The sequence below is a fragment of the Myotis yumanensis genome, unplaced genomic scaffold, assembly GCF_028538775.1.
Source record: "Myotis yumanensis isolate MYYU_CA2020_CCGP unplaced genomic scaffold, mMyoYum1.0.hap1 SCAF_19, whole genome shotgun sequence".
NCBI lineage: Eukaryota > Metazoa > Chordata > Mammalia > Chiroptera > Vespertilionidae > Myotis > Myotis yumanensis.
Window position 1 is genome coordinate 5,398,228 of NW_027223770.1, and position 23,122 is coordinate 5,421,349.

At 48.0% G+C, this 23,122-nt stretch overlaps 1 protein-coding gene across 1 annotated transcript in view; it reads right to left on the bottom strand.

The window, feature by feature from the left end:
• The window catches only part of SRRM4 (serine/arginine repetitive matrix 4), a 367,949-nt gene that overhangs the window by 341,130 nt on the left and 3,697 nt on the right, over positions 1-23,122 (bottom strand). The window contains exon 2 of the mRNA XM_070400012.1: positions 22,475-22,659. The gene's annotated coding sequence lies outside the window, so the exon portion shown is untranslated. The remainder of the gene's footprint in view (positions 1-22,474; positions 22,660-23,122) is intronic.

Below are 23,122 nucleotides of genomic sequence, written 5' to 3' on the forward strand. Positions count from 1 at the left end.
AGGAGGCAGCCAATCAATGATTCTCTCTTGTCATTGATGTTTCTATCTCTCTCTCCCTCTTCCTTCCTCTCTGAAATCAATAAAGAAATATATATATATTTTTTAAAGGATACTTTATTTTGTTTGCTGATATATCCCTGACACTTGGCACATAGTAAGTCCTCAAAAGATATAATTTAAAAGAATGAGCCAGTCCTCCAAAATGGTGAGTAGGCCTTAAAGCTGATACCAAAGAAATCTTCAGAAAAACTCTGTGTTTTAAAGGGAGCCACTAACTTTGAGGTCAGACACCTACCTCAGAGGCTCACCAAGAGCAGTAATGATGCAACCCTACTGCACCCAGATCTCGCCTAATTCCCCGCCTCTTACCAGAAAGAAGGCAGCTGCGGCCTGGTGAGTCACACTTTGTGGTGACAGGTGGTTCCCAACCCTCCCTACAGGGGGAGGCAGTGAGGGTATATTTTGCCCACCTTGAGGACAAGTGAGGAAATAATATTTTAAATAATGCTATGTAAGTATGTTTTATACATCAAAAATATATATTAAAAGACAGTTTCATGTCCAAAACTGTAGGGCACTACCTCTATGGCTAAAGCTGCCTCCAGCCCAGCTCACTCCAGAGAGAAGCAGGCTCCACCGGCCCCCACCTCACCCCCTCCCGGGCCTTTCACACTCCTCCGCACAGAGGAAAAATGAGCCTGAGCCTGTTCTCAGATGTGTCCAGAGGCCAGACTACTGCCTGGGCCACATCGGTCTGCCTGTTGTTACCATGTCAACTCGGGCCTTTGTCCACGGCACGCTGACCAACTCCTATTACTCACTCTGTCCTTTCCTGTCCAGCAGTGCCAATGAAATGATTTATCAGCAGGAGCTCAGGACAGGCTGCCAGGTTCTGGGCAGAGGAAGGAGACTTGGGAAATCTTTCTATGAAATAAAGGCTTGGTCCCCAAAGGACACACATCACAATCTCCAATGCCTTTCCCACAGCTCAGGATGATGCATTCATTTACTCGCTCATGCATTCCTTTAACAAATGTTTACTGAGGACCAGAACTAAGCCAAGCCTATGGGAATCGGTAGTGAGCAAAAGAGGTGAGGTCACTGCCCTCCTGGAGTCACAGATCTGGGGGAAGGCAGACTCAGAACAAGTTACTTACAGGTGCACTTAAGTGAGCAGATGATATTACCAAGGTAAGAGGCAGGAGCCTCAACTGGCCCAGGAGAGAGAGAAGGCCTCTCTAAGCAGGTGATTCTTGAGCTGTGACCCGAAGGCAGAACAGGAGTCAACCACCAAGATGGAGGGAAATGTATGCCAGGTGGAGGACAGAGCACAAGCAAAGGCCCTCAGGTCAGAAAGAGCTTGGTGTTCGTGAGGATCTATCTGTAAGAGGAAGTGTAGCCAGAGAGCAGAGGAGGTGCGGGAGATGCAGAGGGGAGGAGCTGGGGAGGCAAGCAGAGGCCAGGTGATGCAGAGCCTCTAAGGCCAGTATAATGTAGCTGGTTTCTATCCACAAGGGCTTGAGCAAGATCACTGGAGGGTTGCAGACGGAGGCAGGTCAGGACACTACTTACATTCTCAGAACCCACTAAGGAAAACAGATGAGGGGGGACCTGCGTGGAATAGGGAAGACACTTAGGAACCCAGAACAGTGCTCCCAGACTGTAGGGAAGGACCATTCTGCCTCACCGCCCCCACCCCCACCCCCCGCCTACCCCACCCCAATCTATGACAAAAGCATGCTTTTGTAAAATAAGACAAAAATTCACTTGGATGTCAAACTGCTATAAAAGTTTCTAAACACTTGTGTTTCTTTACTTCCTCTTTGTGGACCAGGTAGTAGTTTGCGGACTGTCACTGGTCCACAGATGACAGTTTGAATAGCGGTGGTGTAGCATGAATAAGATTCCCAAGAGAGACTCAGGTGTCCAAAGAGGACATTTAATTTCTAGCAGCTAGTTTAGTTTTGGACACCTGGCTTTTGTTCAGCCTGACGTAGGAAACATTCTCAGCCCTTCCAGATAAGCCTGCAGGTGACTACTCACATACATTCAGGTGTTTATACTCCTCCATCTCCCTTCTCACCCTCCTCTTCCTGCCACACTCAGGGAGCACATGCACACAGCAGCCCGAATGGTCTTGGTGAGAGAAGGGCTGCCGTATTTAGTTTTTTTGTATTTTTTTTTTCAATATGTGTTTTAATTGATTTCAGAGAGAAGAAGGGAAAGGGAGAGAGAGATAGAAACATCAATAATGAGAGAGAATCCTCACGCACACCCCCCACTGGGGTTCAAGCCTGCAACCCGGGCATGTGCCCTGACCAGCATCAAACCATGACCTCCTAGTTCTTAGGTCGATGCTCAACCACTGAACCACACCGGCTGGCTGCTAGATTTAGTTTTTATCTGACTCTACCCAGTGCCGGTTCCCACCCTCCATGTAACATGTCCCTTCAGCCCTAGAGCTCATCTCTGTTCTGCACTGACCTCCGCTGAGAGGGAGCTGCATCCTGTTCTGGTCCTCACCTGTTCCACTCACCCGTGCATCCTCTGCTGCACCAGTGCCCTCATCCTGGGACCAGCCTCCCCTCTGGCCCTTTCTCTTTCCTCCATCCCTCCAACTGGCTCCTTTCCCGTCTCCCTCTGGAGTCACACATAAACCCTATGCTTTGTGTCAGCCTTCCCTCTGTTCAACATCCCTCACAGCTACCCCTGACCTTTAGCTCTCTTGGCACTGAAGAAGTTGCTGCTGACCAGGGTATCAGAGGGGCCGACAAACACAGGCGTCCATGACCCTTGATCTCTGTGCTTAAAGTGGTGCCCCCAAACTTATGTAAAAGTCATTCTCATTTTCATTCTCATTCATTCTTTCTTTCTTTCTTTCTCTCTCTCTCTCTCTCTCTCTCTCTCACTCTCGCTCTCACTCTCACTCTCTCTCTCTCTCTCCAAACTCTCCCCAACCTGGCTTCTAATCAGAAGTGGGAGGAGGAGAGTTGGGTCTGGCTGATGTTGATTTCTTGAACTTCTCTATCTCACAGCCAGATCAATATTTTGCATTAAAGAGGTAATAAATCACCACCCTTATTATCAACTCCTATTCTGTTCCCTGTTCCCTAGGGAAGTGATTAGTGCTGCTCACCAATATTTCCAATTCTTCTTCTTTCAGTGACTCCTCGGCTCTTTTGAATGAGACATGGTCACATGACTTTCTGTGGCCAATAAAATGGAAGCACTTCAGGGCTATAAACAATTCTCTCCGACTTCTCCTGCAGCAATCATGGAAGCATGCTTGCTTCCGTTGACATGGGAGTCTCATGAGATCAAAGCAGCCTGGAAGCTGCATTAATCACAGAGGGCAGCTGCCCAGAGCATCGCCAAGACTGCAGCAGACTTTGCCTTGAATGCAAAATAAGCTGCTATTTTGAACCCACTGGTTGTCTGTTACAGCAGCATAGCAATGCCTGTCCTGACCGATATACCATGTTTTTGGCCCAAACAGTGGATGGTAGAAGTGAAAAGAAAAAGCACTTGCTAATATCTCTGTCCATCTGTCCATCCTCTAGGCTTCAAACAATGGTGACCTGGTTTGTAAAAGTGGTGGCCGCAAAGATGACAGACGTGGACAGACTATGCAGAGAAAAGGGACAAGTCTTGGAGACAGATCAGACTGGGAGGATGACAACAGGGATGTGTCAGGTTACACCTGGTCTCTGGCGCAGGGAACTGGGGAAACGGTAGACCCACTAAGTGAGATAAGAGCACCACAGGAGCACCTCCCTGCCCCACGAGTTCTGAACATGGCAGGTTACATCGGGACAGACAGCCTTGATTTTGGGTGGTCCCCTTATTTCAGCCGGCAAGCCTGGGGAGGGGCTTCCTCAGTTGTGTGGTAGACGCTCCAGAGGACCAGCCAACAGGACTCTGCTGCAATCGCTCCCATTTATAATCATCAGGGAAATACCAAACTCCCAGGGAAAATGCTGCATTCCAGAAACCACTGGTATTTGAGCACCTGACAGAGCTGCCAGTGCTGAGGGTTTGATGGATGGAGAAGGCTGAGAAGAGGGTCTGATTTAACTGTTTGCTGTATCAACTAATTACATGGCGTTCATTCATCAACACAAGATGTCGAAGAGGAGAAAGTCCTGCTCCAGGCCTGGCCTTCTGATTGGTGCTACAGAGACAGAAGTGTAATAAACTACTGGTTTCATGAGATATCTAGGTACAGGAGGTATCTCAACAGGCTTTGTCCTCGAGTGTCCTCCCCAGAGCCATGGGGTCCCAGTCCTTCGGTCAAGGCCTCTTCCACATACTGCTGGGTGATGCGGAGCACCCCAATGACCTCTCTGAGAGCCACTGTCTTCAGATGTCAAAGGAGGAGGACAGTATCTCCTGCCCAGGGCTGCTGTGAATCTTATATCAAACAATTCCTGCAGGAACTCTGAGTCTGTTCTGGGAGAGACAACTTGATCGAGTTACTCCCTGTCAGGTCCCAATGTGTTGAAAGGAGATTTAGACAGCTGGCAAAGAGTTGAGGGTTAGTTAGTGGAAAGTACATAGATAACAAAGCCAAGGAGAAAACAAGGTGGTTACTAACTTCAGAGACAGTGACAGGTGCTGCAGGAGGGGAAGTGATCTGAGTGGATGTCGACAGCAGCGTTGGCAGCTCACTCCACCCCATTGGGGTAATGTGAACATGGAGTACTGCTCCCACAGAACTTACAACAGACCTGGGGGGAGGGTGTCGCGGGGAAAGGCAGGCACAGGTGTGGGCAGAAAAAGGAGAGCCAACTCCTCACCTGCCACTGCGAGAAGCCAGGGGTAAAGTCTAGAATGGAGTCACACACAAGCAGGCCATTTAGAGACATGGAGGTAAATAAAATACCCCCCATGAAAGGGGGCAGTGGTTGCTTCTGGGACGGGAGAGGAGCTTTGCACAAGTACTGGAATCTAAACCAGGATTCTCAACCTCAGCACCATGGACATTTGGGACCAGATCCTTCTTCGTGTTCGAGATGATCTGTGCACTATAAGCTGCTTAGCAGCATCTCTGGTCCCTACCTACCAGATGCCAGTAGCAACTCCAGCTATGACCAGACATTCCCAAATGTCCCTGGGGGCAAAACCATCTCCCCTCCCCTGTTGAGAACCACGGATCTAAATTAAGTATGTATCTAACTTTAATTTTTAAAATTCCTTTATCAAAATGCTTAGTGCAGTGACCAATATAAAATGTCCATTTAGCTACCATCTGGATTTGCCTTGAGCCACCATGTTCGTGCAAAATACATACGCCATTTGGGAAACCTTTAAACAACCCCACGAGGAATGCAGATCAGGTTTCCTCCTTTTTACCGAGGAAGAAACTGAGGCTCTGAGAGGGCTGTGACCTGCCCAGGCTCTCCTAGCCCGAGTGTGCTGGAACAGGGCCTTCTGGCCCCATCTCTGGCCTCATTTTCCAAATTGGACATAAATTCTATCCTGAGGAAAAGTTTAAACTGACCACTTGCTCGGCTGGCATGGCTCAGTGGTGGAGCATCGACCTAAGAACCAGGAGGTCACAGTTTGATTCCCGGGCAGAGCACATGCCTGGGTTATGGGCTCAGTCCCCAGTAGGGGAGGAGGCAGCTGATCAATGATTCTCTCTCATCACTGATGTTTCTATCTTTCTCTCCCTCTCCCTTTCTCTCTGAAGTAAATAAAAATATTTTTTTTAAATAAGCTTACCACTTATCTGATTCCCTGTGGGACTCATCCACACCCGGCCACCAGGCATGGGTGGGTGGCACCTCTCAGCCTTCTTGGAGAGCAGGAAGCCTTGTAATTGACTGCCCTGTTGCCTCTGCTCCCTGCCCAGGCTGAGTCACTGCCAGAGATAAACTGGCTGACATATCAGCTGGGAGATAGCATCTCTCCAGCCACCCTCCTTAATAAGCTTCCAGATATCGGAGATGGGAAAACCTTATCTTCTTCTGCAGATGTGCCTATCTGCTTCCCAGCCCCTCACACAGTTGTGTTCCCAGGGAACAGAAGCCCACTCACTTGCTCAAGATTGAAATCAAAACATCCCCCTCAGGGATGTGGTCATACTTGACATCAGAATGTATTCTTCTGAGGTGACATATCCAGGGCTGATCTCTGTACTCAGTAACTAATTGGGAAATACAAAGCTCAGAGAGGTCAGGTGACTTGCCTAAGATTACACAGCATAGGCGGAGAATGGCCTTGAATTTAGGCAGGCAGGATAACCAGGAATCAAGAGTCCCCAGAGAGACTCAGGTATGAATATTAGCTACTTTGCTAACTGTCTTGCCCTTGAATAAGCCAGAAGGCCCTGTTCCAGCACATTCGGGCTATGAGAGCCTGGGTAGGTCATAAGTACTAATGAACTTAACTTTTCTTGGCCTCTGTTTTATCACCTGTAAAATGGGAGTAACAATAGAAGTAGCTATCACACAGGGTTATTATGAAGTTTAAATGAGCTGATATATTTAAAGTATATTTAGCACAGTATTTGGCACATAGCAGATAATAAATGGTACCATTACTATTATTGGTATTCTTTGGGGAAGAAATTCAGCTTATCTCTAGGAAACTCCTAAGGTAAATTTGGTAGGCATGATTAACAAAAAATGTGCCAGGGTCATTTCTTGTTGCTCAAGGTGTGGTCTGTGCACCAGCAGCAGCATTACTGAGAACTTGTTGGAAATGCAGAGTCACAGGCCCCCTGGACCTGCTGAATCAGAGCCTGCATCTTAATGAGATCACCAGGGGATTCGTGTGCACCTTGAAGTTTGAGAAGCACTGGTCTAGGGAAATTGTGCTCAATTTTCCCTGTGCACTGGGGGTCACCTGGGGGAGTTTTAAAAGAATTCAGTCCTAACCGGTTTGGCTCAGTGGATAGAGTGTCGGCCTGCAGACTGAAGGGTCCCAGGTTCAATTCTGGTCAAGGGCATGTACCTTGGTTTCGGGCACATCCCCAGTGGGGAGTGTGCAGGAGGCAGCTGATCAATGTTACTCTCTCATCGATGTTTCTAACTCTCTATCCCTCTCCCTTCCTCTATGTAAAAAATCAGTAAAATATATTTTAAAATTAATTAATTAATCAATTAATTAAAAAATAAAAGAATTCAGATGCCTCAGCCCCACTCCCACAGATTTTGATCCGTGTGCAGGTCTGGAGTAGGGTCCAGGCATAATTATTTTTTAAAAGCTCCCCAGGTGATTCTGATGCATAGTAAGGTGTGCATCCCAGGTCCAGTGGGGGCTGGCCTGTTTGGAGTTGGACAGAACTAAGTTTGAAGCTAAGGCCTTTCTACTTCCTAGCTGTGTGACCTCAGGCAAGTTGCTTAACTTCTCTGATTCTCAATTTCTTCATTGTAACTTGAGAAGAACAATCCTTTCTCTTCCCTCTCTGGGTTGTTAAGAGGATGAAATTAACACTGATTGTGTATAAAAGGCTGGCAACAAGGTATTGCTAAATATGAATGCATCCACCCTCTTGTGTGAAATCGCACCCTGCTGAGCCCAGGATGATACGATATTATTGCCATCAGCATTAATGTGATTAGTGGCAGGGGTACTGTCTTCAAATATGAAGGATTAGGAGTTCTCTGGGACACAGCATATCTGTGTTGATGCGGGACATGGATTGAGGAGGCAGTCCCAGCAAGGTCAAGGAAACAGTCCCTGCTACTATTTATGGAGCACTAACCGTGCACTTGGAGCACTTACTAGTCACCGTGCATCTAAAGGTGGCACACAAGGCCCGAAGCTTGGCGGACCACCAGGTAACAGATGTGGAAATGTGTAAACGACGGGAAAGCACTCCCAAGGCTTAGGGGTGCTTGGCAACAGTGACAGCACTGGGCCTGGGGGCCAAAGGGCAGCTCAGGGCCCCGGGCCCTTCACCTGTAGAATAAAGGAATGCCTCCTGGTCCTGCCTGTTTCCAGGTTTCCTGTGAGAACCAAGTGAATTAACCAGTGGGACTGGTTCCTAAGCCTTCAGAGCTGCTGACAGGATACTGGAATTCCATGATTATGTAGGCACCCTGGGTGCCCCCCAACCTGACCAGAGCGAGAACCTCAGTTCACGCCAGTGATGCTTCTGGGGCACACACAGTCCCAAGAGACGGGGTTCCCCAGGAGTGTGGGAAACCTCCAGCGAGAGGTCCAGGATGTGAGCGCTGGCCCCCACTCTGCCAGCTGAGCCAGGAAGGCTCAGGCTGCAAGAAAAAGCCTGACTCCCTCCAAGGAAACTGATCTATGTCTCCCAGAGTCGAGCGAGAACCGGAAAAACTAAAGCAACCACACACTCGACTCCTCCTGCCTATTTTTAGACGGAGCAGCCTGCACTGCGTTCCGTGTCGCATCAAAATGACTACAGATTGGAGCCCTGCTGCTCGGGGAGCCTCCAAAAAGGTCCTCACGAACCAACGGAAGACGGGCTCACAGGTGCTCCTGTTCTTGCACTGAAATGTGTCTTCCATGTCTCTTTTAAAATAAGTTTTTAAGAAAAAATTTAAAAAGCATCAAGAAAAACAAATTACACATATACATACACTTATGTACATGTACATATACATGTACAAACACTAAAAAATGAAGCCTGTTCTGCCTTCTTTCACTTAATAACTGATCTTGACTATCTCCCAGTTTCATTGAATAAACGTCAAGTACATCTGTCTCACTAGTTTCATAATAAAATAGTCAATAAAGCTAGAATCCGTTTGCTGCACACTGCTCTCAGCATTCTCATGTCTGCATGCTTTAATCCTCATTCCATCCCTCTGAGGTAAATTCTATTATCATCATCCCCGTTTTACACAAGAGGAAACTGAGGCTCTCCAGAGGTTTGCTCAAGATCAGGACACAGTCCTGTCTTACATACAGGTGCATATGACAACCAGGTCTGCCCTTAACCAACATATGTTCCCGCCCCCAGATCCCATGTGGTGAAGCTGTCCTCATCATGCACTCACATTGATTCTGCGTTTGCCGTACATCATACACATGTGTTGATAGAACATCCTTGTGAACAGACAACTGGGGGTTGCATGACTATTTCTCTGGGCTCATGAGTACCTAGTTGTGGGACAGCTGATGGAAAGGTCAGGCCATTGCCAAATTAACTGCCCTCCAAAAAAGTTATTCTCCCATGAGCAGTGTGGAAACTGTCTGCCTTCACAACCTCCCTGACTTTTTAAAATCAAAGCCAAGAGTGACTCTCCATCCTCCCCGTCTCTTTTCTCTCCCTGAACACGCGGACGTGCCACTTTGTTGAAGCTGACCTAAGAGAACAGATGGCAGGCCTCCCCTGCTATCCCAAAGCAGAGCACTACTACGAAACCTTTTGTGAGCAAAACCAGCATAAAGCTACGAAGCAATTACATGGAAAACTTTTTGAGCTTAATCAGACTCTCAAAATAACCTACCAATTCATACCAAATAACACATAAAACTAAAATAGCACTAACTTAGAGTACAAGCAGCGCCGATCGTGCTGCTCGGGGTGCGTGCCGTCTCTGGAACAGGCTCACTGCAGAACAAAAGCCAAATGCTACTTTAGCTTTTCCCCTTTTCGTATAAGCAAAAATTCTCTCCCTGTTTCTTCCGGTTTGCGAACACAGGTACTAATGAAGGTCCTTCACAAAAACGAAGTGGTGTCACGGGACCTTCTGGGAAGTGGGGTACCTGCACCTGGATGTGCTTTCTCCTCACCGCTGGAACACAAGCGCCACCCTTTACTCATCTCCCCGCCCCTCCAAGCCCAGGGGGTAAGGACAGGCAGCTGCATGGAGAGAAAGTCCCATCCTGGCAGGAAAGGGCCGAGACTCCCCTCCCAGCCTTTGCACATCGGTTTCCTCAGCCTGGTCCCTCCTACTCCCCTCTCACTGCTGCAGCTTTGACATCACCACCATCAGCTCCTCCAGGAGGCCTTCCTTGCTCCCCTACGTGGGCCCGGATGCCTTTGCAACACCTCCCACCCATCTTTACTTCCAACATAACATTGATCACATTACATGATACCAAATTTCATCAAATCTAAGCCAGCATCATTATTTTGTATAACCCTAAAAAAGACTGACATAACACCTTCCTTTTCTCCACAGTGGGGTAGGAGGGACCAGGCTGAGGAAACCGATGAGCGTCTGCCCCCTGGTGGTCAGTGTGTGTCATAGTGACCAGTCATTCCCAGTCATTCTGCTGTTAGGGTCAATTTGCATATTACCCTTTTATTATATAGGATTGGATTGCTTACCCTTTTTTAGTATAGATAGATTATATAGAATAGGATTGCTTAAATGGGGAGGCAGGGGAAGCCTTTTTCAGCAGGAGGAGATGCTCTTGGCAGACAAAAACACATAATCCCTATATCTGGACTGATAGCCAGCCATATGCATTATACTGCCAAACTGATCATTAAAAACTGAATCACTTTCTTACACCTTACACCAAACAGCTGTTGCCCTTAAAACCCCTCCTCAGCCCCCACCTTAGGTTCTGCCTTTGCAGTTCACCCAGATTTGGTTCTAATTGGTCGGTTTCTATGCCAGTCAGCATCAAAAGCTCCGCCTCCTAGGCAGCCATTGGCTCCTCACAATTCACCCAGATTTGGTTCTGATTGGTCGGTTTCTATGGCAGTTAGCATCAAAAGCTCCCCCTCCTTGGCAGCCATTGGCTCCTCGCAATTCACCCAGATTTGGTTCTGACTGGTCGGTTTCTATGCCAGTCAGCATCTCCAGGCCTGATCATAGAGGCAGGGCTGATCAGCAGTTGCCCCAAGCTGCTGGTGAGCGGGCTGAACTGCTGACCTCTGGGGGAGAGAGAGAGGCTTGGCTGCTGGCGAGACCCAGAGAGAGAAACAGGGTGATCAAGACCCTGCTTCTTTCTCCCAGCCTTGCCAGCAGCTGCTGCTGCTGCTGATCAGTCCCGCCTCTCTCTCTCTCTCTCTCTCTCTCTCTCTCTCTCTCTCTCTCTCTCTCTCACAGAGGTCATCAGTTCAGCCCGCTCACTTGTTGCGCGCACAGCCTGGCATTCAGTTGGGCCTCTGGTCATTGTGGATGTTACAACCCTGGCTCTTTATAAATACAGACTAGAGGCCCGGTACACAAAAATTTGTGCACACAGGGGGGTCCCTCAGCTCGGCCTATGCCCTCTTGCAGTCTGGGACCCCTCAGGGGACGTCCACCTACTGGTTTATGCCCACTCCCTGGGGGATTGGGCCTAAGCTTGGAGTCAGACATCCCTCTGGCAGCCCGGGAGCCCTCAGGGGATGTCCACTTGCCAGCAGGGAGCAGGCCTAAGCTGCAGTTGGACATCCTTAGCGCTGCTAGCTCCTGCATTGAGCGTCTGCCCCCTGGTGGTCAGTGTGTGTCATAGTGACCAGTCATTCCCAGTCATTCTGCTGTTAGGGTCAATTTGCATATTACCCTTTTATTATATAGGACTAGAGGCCCGGTGCACAAAAATTTGTGCACTCGAGGAGGGGGGGTCCCCCAGCCCGGCCTGTGCCCTCTCACAGTCTGGGACCCCTCGGGAGATAACGACCTGCTGGCTTAGGCCTGCTCCCAGGTGGCAGAGGACACGCCCAATCCCTAGGTGCAGCCCCTGGTCAGGCTCAGAGCAGGGCCGATTGGGGAGTTGGGGCGCCGCCCCGTCATGCACAGAGCAGGGCGGATCGGGAGGTTGCGATGCCACCCTCAGTCATGCTCAGGGTAGGGCCGATTGGGGGGTTGGGGCACCGCCCCCTGTCACACTCAAGGCAGGGTCGATGGGGAGGTTGCAGCGCCACCCCCTGTCACACACAGAGCAGGGCCGATCAGGGGGTTGGGGCTCCGTACCCTGTCACACACAGAGCAGGGTCGATCAGGGGGTTGGGGAGCTCCCCCCTGTCACTCACAGAGTAGGGCCGATAGGGGAGCTGGGGCACCGTCCCCTGTCACACACAGAGCAGGGCGGATCAGGGGGTTGGGGCGCTGCACCCTGTCACACTCAGGGCAGAGCCAATGGGGAGGTTATGGCTCTACCCTGTCACACATAGAGCAAGGCCCGTGGAGGGGGGTTGGGGCGCCACCCTCTATCACCCACAGAGCAGGGCCGATCAGGGGGTTGGGGCACCACTACTGTCACACTCAGGGCAGGGCCGATGGAGAGGTTATGGCTCTACCCTGTCACACACAGAGCAGGGCCCGTGGGGGAAGGGGGGTTGGGGCGCCGCACCCTGTCACACACAGAGCAGGGCCAATCAGGGGGTTGGTGCGCCACACCCTGTCAAACACTGAGCCCCAGGGCAATCAGGGGATTGGGGAGCTCCCCCCTATCAGGCATAGAGCAGGGCTGATCAGGGGGTTGGGGCGCCTTCCCGTCACGAACAGAGCAGGGCAGATAGGGAGGTTGTAGCCCCGCCCCCTGTCACACACAGAGCCACAGGGCGATCAGGGGATTGGGGAGCTCCCCCCTATCAGGCACAGAGCAGGGCTGATCAGGGGGTTTGGGCGCTGCCCCCTGTCACACTGATCCCGGTTCCGGGAGCCTCGCTGCTATACTGATCCCGGTGCCGGGAGGCATATTACCCTTTTACTATATAGGATAGAGGCCTGGTGCATGGGTAGGGGCTCGCTGGTTTGCCCTGAAGGGTGTCCTGGATCAGGGTGGGGGTCCCCACTGGGGTGCCTGGCCAGTCTGGGTGAGGGGCTGAGGGCTGTTTTCCGGAAGCGGGTGACTGAAGCTCCCAACCACTCCTTTTTTTCTTCCTTTTTTTTTTTTTATTCTGGGCCAGCTTTAGCTCTGAGGCCTCACTGCTGAAAACATCGATACAATGTTGCGGTCTGGCTGGATGAATCCCGGCTGAATGAAAGCCAGTTTCTGGGGTTTTGTTTAGCTTCTTATTTGCAACATAGTACATAGTTGCTTAGAGTTGCAGCTGAGAGGCCGGCGGCGGCAGGCGGGGAACGTTGGAGTTCGCCGTCACTGGAGCAAGCAAGCCTCCCTGCTCGCTTCAGTGCATGGCTGCCAGCTGCCATCTTGGCTGACAGTTAATTTGCATAAGGATATGCTGATTAGCCAATGGGAAGGGTAGCAGTCGTACGCTAATTACCATGTTTCTCTTTTATTAGTGTAGATAGAGGCCTGGTGCATGGGTGGGGGCCGGCTGGTTTGCCCTGAAGGGTGTCCCGGATCAGGGTGGGGGTCCCGCTGGGGTGCCTGGCCAGCCTGGGTGAGGGGCTGAGGTCCGTTTTCAGACTGGCCACAACCCCTTCAGGGTGGGGTTCCCCACTAGAGTGCCTGGCCAGCCTGAGTGAGGGGCTGATGGCTGTTTGCAGGCTGGCCAAGCCCCCCAGCGGGGACCCTCACCCCATGAGGGTGTGGCCAGCCTGGGTGAGGGGCTGATGGCTGTTTGCAGGCTGGCCACAGCCCCTTCAGTGTGGGTGTCCCTACTGGGGTGCCTGGCCAGCCTGGGTGAGGGGCTGATGGCTGTTTGCAGGCTGGCCACAGCCCCTTCAGGATAAGGGTCCCCGCTGGGGTACCTGGCCAGCCTGGGTGAGGGGCTGATGTCTGTTCACAGGCTGTCCACGGCCCCCAGCTACCCAAGCACCCAGTGGAGGCTGGCTGGAAGCACGTATCTGGGATTCATTTATCTTCTATAATTGAAACATGGTTGCCTTGAGCAGAGGCCACAGCCAGCCAGGGCAGGCGGGAAGTTTGGTTTCCTCCATCGCCAGGGCAACCAAGCCTCCTGCTTGCTCCAGCTCCGTGGCTGCCGGCCTCCATCTTGGTTGGGTTAATTTGCATATAGTCACTCTGATTGGCTGGTGTGCGTGGCTTGGGGCATAGTGAAGTTATGGTCAATTTGCATGTTTCTCTTTTATTAGATTAGATACCATACAGTTCACCCTTAGAAAGTATATAATGCAAAAGTTTTAATATATTAAGATACGTGCAACTGGTACCAGAGTTGATTTAAGAATATTTAGATTGCTTCAAAAAGAAACCCTATACCCATTTGCTATCACCTCCTCACCCCCTACTCCTCACCCCTACCCAGTCATAAGCAACCACTAATCTACTTTCTGTCTCTATATATTTGTCTATTTTGGATTTTTTACATGAATGGAATTATGTACTGTGTGAACTTTTGTGACTGGCTTCTTTCATTCAGCATATTTCTAAGGGTTACCCACATTGTAGCAGGGATCAGTATTTTATTCCTTTTTATGGTAGGATATTCCCCTGGGTGGACAGACCATATTTTGTTTACCCATTCATCAGTGATGACATTTGGGTGGCTTCCCCTCTTGCCTATTGTGAATAATGCTGTGCTATAAACATTTGTGGACAAGTTTGTATGCAGACATCTGTTTTCATTTCATCTATATGCCTAGAAGTCACCATGTTTTCTTATCATTTAGAATGTTTATTTCTACTTATTTAAAAAGTGCTTTTATGATTCATTTAGACATCATTTTTTTTTATCACATATCACTCTGGCACATTAAAAAAAAAAAAAAAAAAAAAAAAAGCAAAACATATTGGCTAAGGCATTCCAGAAATGTCTTCCCTACAAAGTCTAGGTCTTCTAAGTCAGTGTTTAAAACACAGTTGCCAGTATCCATGTTTTCCCATGAGACAGCGTCCTCTGTGCCATTAAGAGTGTCAGAGATACAAGAATTCTTACAAGATGCTCCATGGTCATCTCTAAAAATGGCTCATGGCATCCTGACTGCTGCTGGTCAATGGTGACTCTACACCACTGACTATAAGATTCATCCCAATCTCAGTGTGAAAAAAAAAAAAAAAGAAAAGTGCATCTCAGAATTCATAAAATAGGCCCTGGGCGGGCAGCTCAGCTAGTTAGAGCCTTGTCCGATATACCACGGTTGTGGGTCCGATCCCCAGTCAGGACATATACAAGAATCAACCAATTAAAGCATAAATAAGTGGAACAACAAGTCAATGTTTCTCTCTGCTCTCTTTCTTGTCTCTCCCTTCCTCTCACTATAAAAAAAAAAAATCAAAAAAATATTCATGAAGTGAGATCATTTCCTTTCTGCTTGCCTTTATCTCACAGAATAGAGCATAAGTGTCTTGAGGACAGAACAAATATCATCCGCCCTGTATTCATTCATGCACTCAGTCACCAAAAATATATGCAGCAGCACCCAGCCCGCATATAATATATCCTTAATAGAATTATATCAAGTGAATGAATAAATGTTGACCCACTTTGGGAATGGAACTCACTCACCTCCTGTCTGGGGGACCACTATCAATGCATTTCCTCTCTGAGCTGTTGCCCCATCTGTGAGATGGCCGCAGTGCTGAGAATGACAATGAACTTGCAGGAGCAATGCACCTAGGAGAGCATTAGAACTACTTAAAGGTGCTTGTGGAATGAAAGAATGACTAAGTGAATGACAAACTAACTTCTATTCCAGCTAAAAGGTACTGCTCATTTTTCAGGGTGCCAGACACTGTTCTAAACACTTCACATGTGTGAACTCATTTTTTAAATCCCTCCTTTAACCCTCACAACAACCCTACAAGGTAGGTACTAATATTATCCCCAGTTGACAAGTAAGGAAACTGAGGCATGAGAGGTGAAAGAATAAATGAATACAGGAATGAATGACCGTTGACCTATGTTCAATTCCAAGGCATCCATTTCCAGGGGGGTAAACCTGGTAGTCCCTGTCTGTAAACGGGGGAGTAAATCATCTCCCCCACAGGGGAGTTCCATTCCCAAAGTGGGTCAACATTTATTCATTCACTTGATATAATTCTATTAAGGATATATTATATGCGGGCTGGGTGCTGCTGCATATATTTTTGGTGACTGAGTGCATTTTTGGTGACTGAGTACCTCACAGGTGGGTGCCAAGAGGAAGTGAGTCCATGTGTGTGAAGCACTTGGCTCAGGTGCAAATGAACAAAGAGAAGTCTGACCCATCTGACATGAAAATCCCTTCACTGCTTGACCAGCTAATCTTGGGCAAGTCCCATCACTTATTTGAACCTCAGCCATCTATAAAATGGATTTGTGAGGACCCCACATGCCCCAGGTGGAGGTGAGGAAACTTGAAACCAGGCCTGCACAGCTCCCAGGTCAGCCAGTGACGGCCTCGGTGGAAGCCTCATCTGACAGGTGGCCCTTTCCCAGCCAGGCCTGCTGGCGCCTCCCTCTCAAGGCGAATCCCACATGTGCTGCAGTGCCAACCCTTCAAGCTGTCAGACAGGATGGGCAGAACCCAGTGGGTGCACTCTGCTTCCCCCAAATGAATAAATCATTACAGGAGAGTGTTATGCGTCCCACCAGCATCCATAAGGACCTGAATTATATATAACAAGCCTGCAAAGGCAATTTATCCCAGGCACGTGCAAGGCATAAAGTGGGGCTTCTCAGGCGCCCAAGACAATTTTCAGATATTGCCATTGTTATCAAAGCGATAAGCCACCAAAGGAACACCCTGCCCCGAGGGGGTGGGGACACCTTAATCGGGTTTATTTATTAACAGAGGAGAGAAATCTGACTCTCCCTCCCAGCTCAGCTACCCCCTCCATCCACCGCCCCCATGTGGCTGCTTCTCAGCTCAGGGGCTGAGGATGCTGCCAAACCCAGCCACCTTCCTAGGGAACCATCTGCTGAGGAGCTGGGGGTGGGACCAGGTGTGCTCCACATCCCTGGGAGGAGGGAAGAAGGGAGGGATTGCAAGAAGAGAACATGGTAAGATCGCAAGAGTTCTAAACCAGAGCTCAGGAGTCCCACCTTTGCCAGTGATTACAGGTGGGGAAACTGAGGCACAAAAAGGTTAAGTAACTATGTGATACAGGGAGAGAGGAGAAGATCTGACATCTATTAAGTGCTTACTGTGTGCTAGCACTCGAGATACCTGGAAGAGACGTCCCTACATAAGTGAGCGGCCTCTCCATCACATTCCAACACTCGCCCTCCATCGCTGGGCTCGAGCCCAGCCGGCTGCCCTAATAGTGCTCACATGTGCCAGTGCATTCCTAGCTCAGGACTTCCGTACTCTGCCATTCCTATGACTGAAACACTGTTCCTCCAGATCTCTGCATTCCTGACTCCCTCACCTCCTGGTCTGTGCTCAAATGTCACCTTCTCAGAGAGGCCTTCCCTGACCATCTTATCCAACTGGCAAGCATGTCCCATGCCACAATGCTCCATCAGCTTGTCACATGTTGGGTTCTCCTAAAGCATACAGAGGTGAAGTGTGGGGTGTAAGGGGAAGCAGGGTGGGGCAAAAGGGGGAAAATAAACTGTAACTCAAGTTTGACAAAGCCTCGTCCAACTCAGGAAAGAGCTCTACAAGCAAGAATTGCCCACAGAATGTCCCAAGCCAGGCTGAATGGGCGTGCCTTGGTACCCTTTCTCACACAGTCACTGGATGTACGTTACTCTGGGAAGGTGTGAGCTTGGGCAAGGTGACTCTGCAGCTCGGGCAGACCCTGAAGGAGCCAAGAGGTGGGGGCTGTCCACTGACCACACTGTCCACAGCTGAACCCCAAGTCCTTCCTAACAGGGGATGTGGGTGGCACATCTCCCCCATGTCTACAACACTCCTTATCCTGCTTTAAATTTCCTCCCAGCACTTGCCACCTACCCAGCACTCTGTACATCTATGTATTCATTTATTGTCTTTCCGTGCAACTAGGCTGTGAGGTTTCCTAGAATACAGAAAATGACTTCCTTATTCTCATTGCCTAGAACAGTGCTTGGCGTGTGGTAGATACTCAGTAAAAATTTGCTCAAAGACCTTTTCAATCTGACTTATTTCACTTGGCATGATACTCTCAAGATCCATCCATGACTCACATGTGGAATACAAATCAGAAAGCAACAAAAGAACAAACAGAATAAACTCATAGACACAGACAACAGAATGGTGGCTACCAGAGGGGAAGGGCGGCCAGGGAAGGATGAAGAGGGTAAAACGGGTCAAGTATATGGTGACAGAAGGAGACTGGGTTTTGGGTGGTGAGCACACATGCAATGTACAGATGATGTTATAGAACTGTACCCCTGAAGCATATGTAATGTTATTAACCAATGTTACCCCAATAAATTTAATTTTTTTATTTGCTCAATGACTGAATAAATGCATGAGTGCCCTCCATTGCTCCCAACTTAATTGGGGAGACTGCCCAGTGAACAGACAATTACATCGCAGCCTGGGGAACACTCTCAAAGGGGCAATGGGTGGTCTCTAACCCAGCCTGGGTGGGGAGTGCCCAAGGAAATCTGTCTGACTCTAAGTCCACTACCATTGCCACTACAGCAGGACAGGAGCAGCAGCACAGCAGCAGCCCTCATTGTACTCAAATGGCCACTCCATCATCTTGATATGTTGTGCACGGTCACCGCACCATTTCATGTTTTTATATATTGCCTCTCCAACCAGGTTATCACTTCTCCGAGCCCAGGGAGCATGCCCTACATTGCTTTTCTTTATCCCTCTCCATGCAAGTGTGGTGTTTTGTGCACCGCTGGCGCTTACTGAATGTATGAATAGGGCCTCTATGGATGAAGGCAGCATGGCCATGGGTGACCAGGTTTTCTGACCTCCAGTTGGGACACGAGGTCTGCAGAAATAAAAACAGCTATCACTCAGTGAGCACTGGCTCCAGCCAGATATTGTGCCAAGCACTTTGCACACATCACACCTATCAATTCTCATGGCAGCCTTGCAAGGTAGAGGTCTGATATTGTCTCCATTTCACAGAGGAGAAAGCTGAGGCTCAGAGAGGGGAAAACATTTGCCCAAGATCGCACAGTCCATATGGGGTAGAGCTGAGAGACAAGCCTGATTTGATTATGCTGACTTTTTGAGGTTAATGTGGCAGAATATTTAATCAGGATGGAATCATTAAATCTGGGACATGAGGTTAAATATCTCCACAAGCCTGAAGTCGCCAGGGTTTCTGTATCAGGAGGGCAGGGGCAGGAAACATGGCCACTCAGTCCCACTTGTTCTCATCTCAATAATAATTCCAAATGTCTCCTCTGAGCCATCAGTTGTGTCTCCACCAGAAGAAAGAACCAGCTAGCTGTCTCCCAAAATGATTTATGTGACAACATTAAGGCTGGGTGGCTGTGCTCAAACCGCTATAAACATGGGAACCTGGCTTTCTCAACACACTGAGAATAGCATCATCTCTAGGATCAGACTCATATTAGCCACACTTTGAGACCAGTGTATAAACCAGATGAAAATTATTCATTTGCAAAAAGAAATTACTATTGCAGGGACTGGTTCAGAACATCTACACAACTAGTACTTTCTCTCCTGGTAAGAAGACTAGCCTGGGGAAATAAATAATAATCTGGTTTCCTGATGAATAAAATTGGAACAAGGCAAGATGGATGTATTCATTTCATGTTTGGTGGCAGCAGACTGAAAAGGCTTGGAACCAGTATCTCATGGAAGATAGCTCAGAGGGGATCACAAGCATCACAAGTTGAGTGGCCATGTAGAAGCTGCAGATCTTTTGCAGCCAAGCCTTGGAAATTACGAAGCATCATTTCTACTTCACTCTTATCTTTCCGGTTGAGCCGGATTCAAGGGGAAGGAAGAGAGACCCTGCCTCTTTCAGCTACCGTCCATTGACCACAGTTATCAATCTGCTTTTATACAACTTGTAGGAGAAAGCATTCCTTAAATCTAGCCTTGCCACTGAAACAAGAAATATTTGAAGATAAGACTCCCTCTCCACTGGGACAAGATGCAGTGGCGGCACTGCCAAGGTCGGCATTTGTAAGGCTCTGTCCTCTGGGTTTCTGTCGCAGATCATGGTGGAGACAGTGTCTTTAAATATGTCGATATGCCCAGTCACATGACAGACAAGTCTTGCAGGCCTAGGAGCCATCCTGCTTCTTTAAGGTGTCTGACGTTGCTATGCTTTGATCTATAATATACTGACTTCATGGTTTAACTCTCAAAAGGCAATCTTCACTCCCTATGTTTCCCTAGAGCTTAAGAAAACATCACCATAGACCTGGCAGCCATCTGCACCAAGATGCTAATCTGTGCCCTGCCTGCATCACAGGGTTGTTGAGAGAATCAGATGGGATTACAGCTAGAAAACTATCTTGGAATGGTTAAAAGGGATTATTACTGTCATAATCAAATAAGCAGGTTGTGTCAGTTATAGCTCTTCTGGAAAAAGAGACATACAATGGAATTCACACTAGCATAAGCAGAAGGGAGAACCGCTGGCTGGAAGTCTAAGCGAGTCTTGCACTTTCAGGCACAGCAGGATCCAGTAACTCTAACATCATCAGCAGGACCTGTTTTCTCTCCACCTCTTGGTTCTGATCTCCACTGGGTTGCTTCATTTCTCAACAGGATGATGGCAAACAGCTTCAGATGCACATCCTGCTGGGTTCTCTTTCCTTCACTATTTAAACAAAAGTCCTTCTCCTGTTATCAGCCCCAGTTGGACAATGGGCCCTCCCTTAATCAACCCTTATGGCCAACGGCACAGTAATGAGCTGATTGACCAGGGTCTGAGATAAATGATGACCCTACATCTAAGGATAGGATCAGTTCCACCAAATTATATGGATTGAGAAAAACTGGGGCACTGTCACCAGGAGAAGGGTGAACAGCTGCCCACGGTATGTGACATGGTAGAAGTACATAGGGTGAGGACTCTGGAGCATGAGTTACCATCTTGGTCCTGCTGAATGAATCACTCTTGCTCCTAAAGCTTGCATTTGGCCCATAGTGATCTCTATGCTGTGTCCATCTACTGTTATATCAGCATGATATCCAACTACTAAGCCTCATCACATTTCTCAGAGATTCCTGAAAGTGAATCTGATTGGTGCAGCTCATGTCCTTTTTATAAGGTCCAGGCCCTTGGCCAACCTATGGCAAAGCTGTCTTTGGATCATGGGCCACCCCTGGTTCAATAACTATGGCTGGGAAGGAGAGAGACTTGGTATAAAACATGGGTGTCTTGGGAGGTACACCATGAATAAGCAGAGAACAGAGACATTGCGATAGAAGCAGGGAAATGGATTGGTCATGGCAACAAGTCAACGGGGAAGACTTCGCAGCTCCTGAAGAAAAGGAGGGAGGGTCGGTCCTGGCCGCCGGTGTGGCTCAGTCGGTCGAGCGTTGTCCCATGCACCAAGAGGTCACCAGTTCGATTCCTGGTCAGGGCACATGCCCAGGTAGCAGACTCATGCAGATGGCAGCCAATAAATATCTCCCTCTCCTCTCCCTCTTACCCCTCCCCCTCCCCCTCCCTCCCCTCTTCTCTCTCTCTCTCTCTCTCATCAATAAAAACATATTTTAAAAAAGAAAAGGAGGGAGGAACTTCCCTCCCTGGTTGTATTTCCATCCCTGATTGGTAAATCAATCCTGGTGGAAGACATTTAAAGTCAGTCATTTAATACTGAGCCCAATTTTCATAGCAAATCAATGGGGAGAAAAGCAGTTTGAATTAGAACTTCATCTTAGAAAATGAAACTAAAGCTTATCAACATAAAGTTTAGGTTACCATTTCAACTATGCATGAACTCTTAGAACAAAACTGAATTAAGTAGTAAAATGAATTAAGTAGTAAACTTTTTGGTGTAATTTTTCTGACAAAACCTTTCACTTCAGGTTTGGCTTTTATGACCTGATAACAACAAGGTCATTAAAAATATATTCCAAGGCTCCACTAATTTTTCCTAAGGTCTCTTAAATCTTTTGATATTTTAATGTTTCTTTTGAAGTGCTCACCATGTCATATTTTTGCCATTTTATTTTCTTTAACTGTTAACTCTTTGGGGGATGACATTCCCCCAATGTGATGTAACTGGTCTAATAGAGGCATCGGCCCATCACAACAGTCACTGTGACAACCACTGTGCCTGAAGCTTGGGTTCAGGTAAATATTGCTACTGACTGTTCTAAGACCACCAGGTTCTCATGGGTCGTCTGTGATTTTCCTGTTCTTCAAGCATGTTTCAACACCACTTTCATCAACTTCATGGAATTTGATCTCAGGAAAGATTTTCAATCAGACATCTGCAGTCAGATTATGTTGTATAGGCACCAGGGTCAGACAGTGGGTGAGAAACGGATTCTCTTTACAGGACTCATTGGTCCATTCAAAATTCAGGGGCTCTTTTCAGAGAGATAGAGTCACAAGGAAGCTGACATGGTAAAAAAATAAAAAGGATTCATGCTAGTATTAAACAGGGAGGGTTGCTTAATAGTTAATATTTTTAATAATTGAAGTTGTATAATTATTGAAAAAATTTGACGATAACTTTGGCTTCTCCATACAACTTTATCACCTCAAGGACTCAGATGATAAATATTTAATAACAAGGACCTCTGGAATTTTGTTTGTGAGCTAGTTGAATGGACTGCCCCTTCTTACAACCAATGCGTCTTGCCCAAGACAAGCAGGGTACACGCGTAAGACCTCCATATGGCTTCAACAGAAATACTGGCCTTACCTGGAAACAATACGATGACCATGTATGGCTCTGATAGCTTCTGGATGTATTTCCCAGGTGAAAACATTCAAATATCAGCTTGTATGGTTCAAACCAGAAATCCTGTTTATAAACATTCAGAGCAGGTTCCTTGTTCAGCTGTAGATGTCACCGCCCTGATTCAGATAAATGTGAAGCTTGCCATGCTAATCATGGGACAGAAAACAGTAGATACATGTTTAGAGGGGCAGAAGCAGATGAATTGATGAATTTCTCCATCCTGTCTTCTTGCTAAGACTTTGAGGTTGAACCTTCGAACTTAGAGGTCAGGGCTACGCTGGTTACAGGTCACTGGGGGTCCCCCACCCCCAATTTTGAGGAGTGACAGCAATTTGTTCATATTCTGGGATACTAATTAACTCGAATTGGTCAAAAGCTTGCCTAGAACAGAAACAGTTCTGAAAAGGAACTTGTGAATTCTGCACACTGTGAATTTTTCTTAATTAGCATATTAACATGTTTCAGATATTTGCAATCTTGGGAATAGAAAAGCAAGAGCATCTAAAACTAGCAGTCATTAGCTCTGAAAAGAGCCCAGTGCTAAAAGCTGGTGTTTTGCAGCCAGACAGGTGTGGATGTAAATCTTGGCTCTGCTACTTACTACCTGAT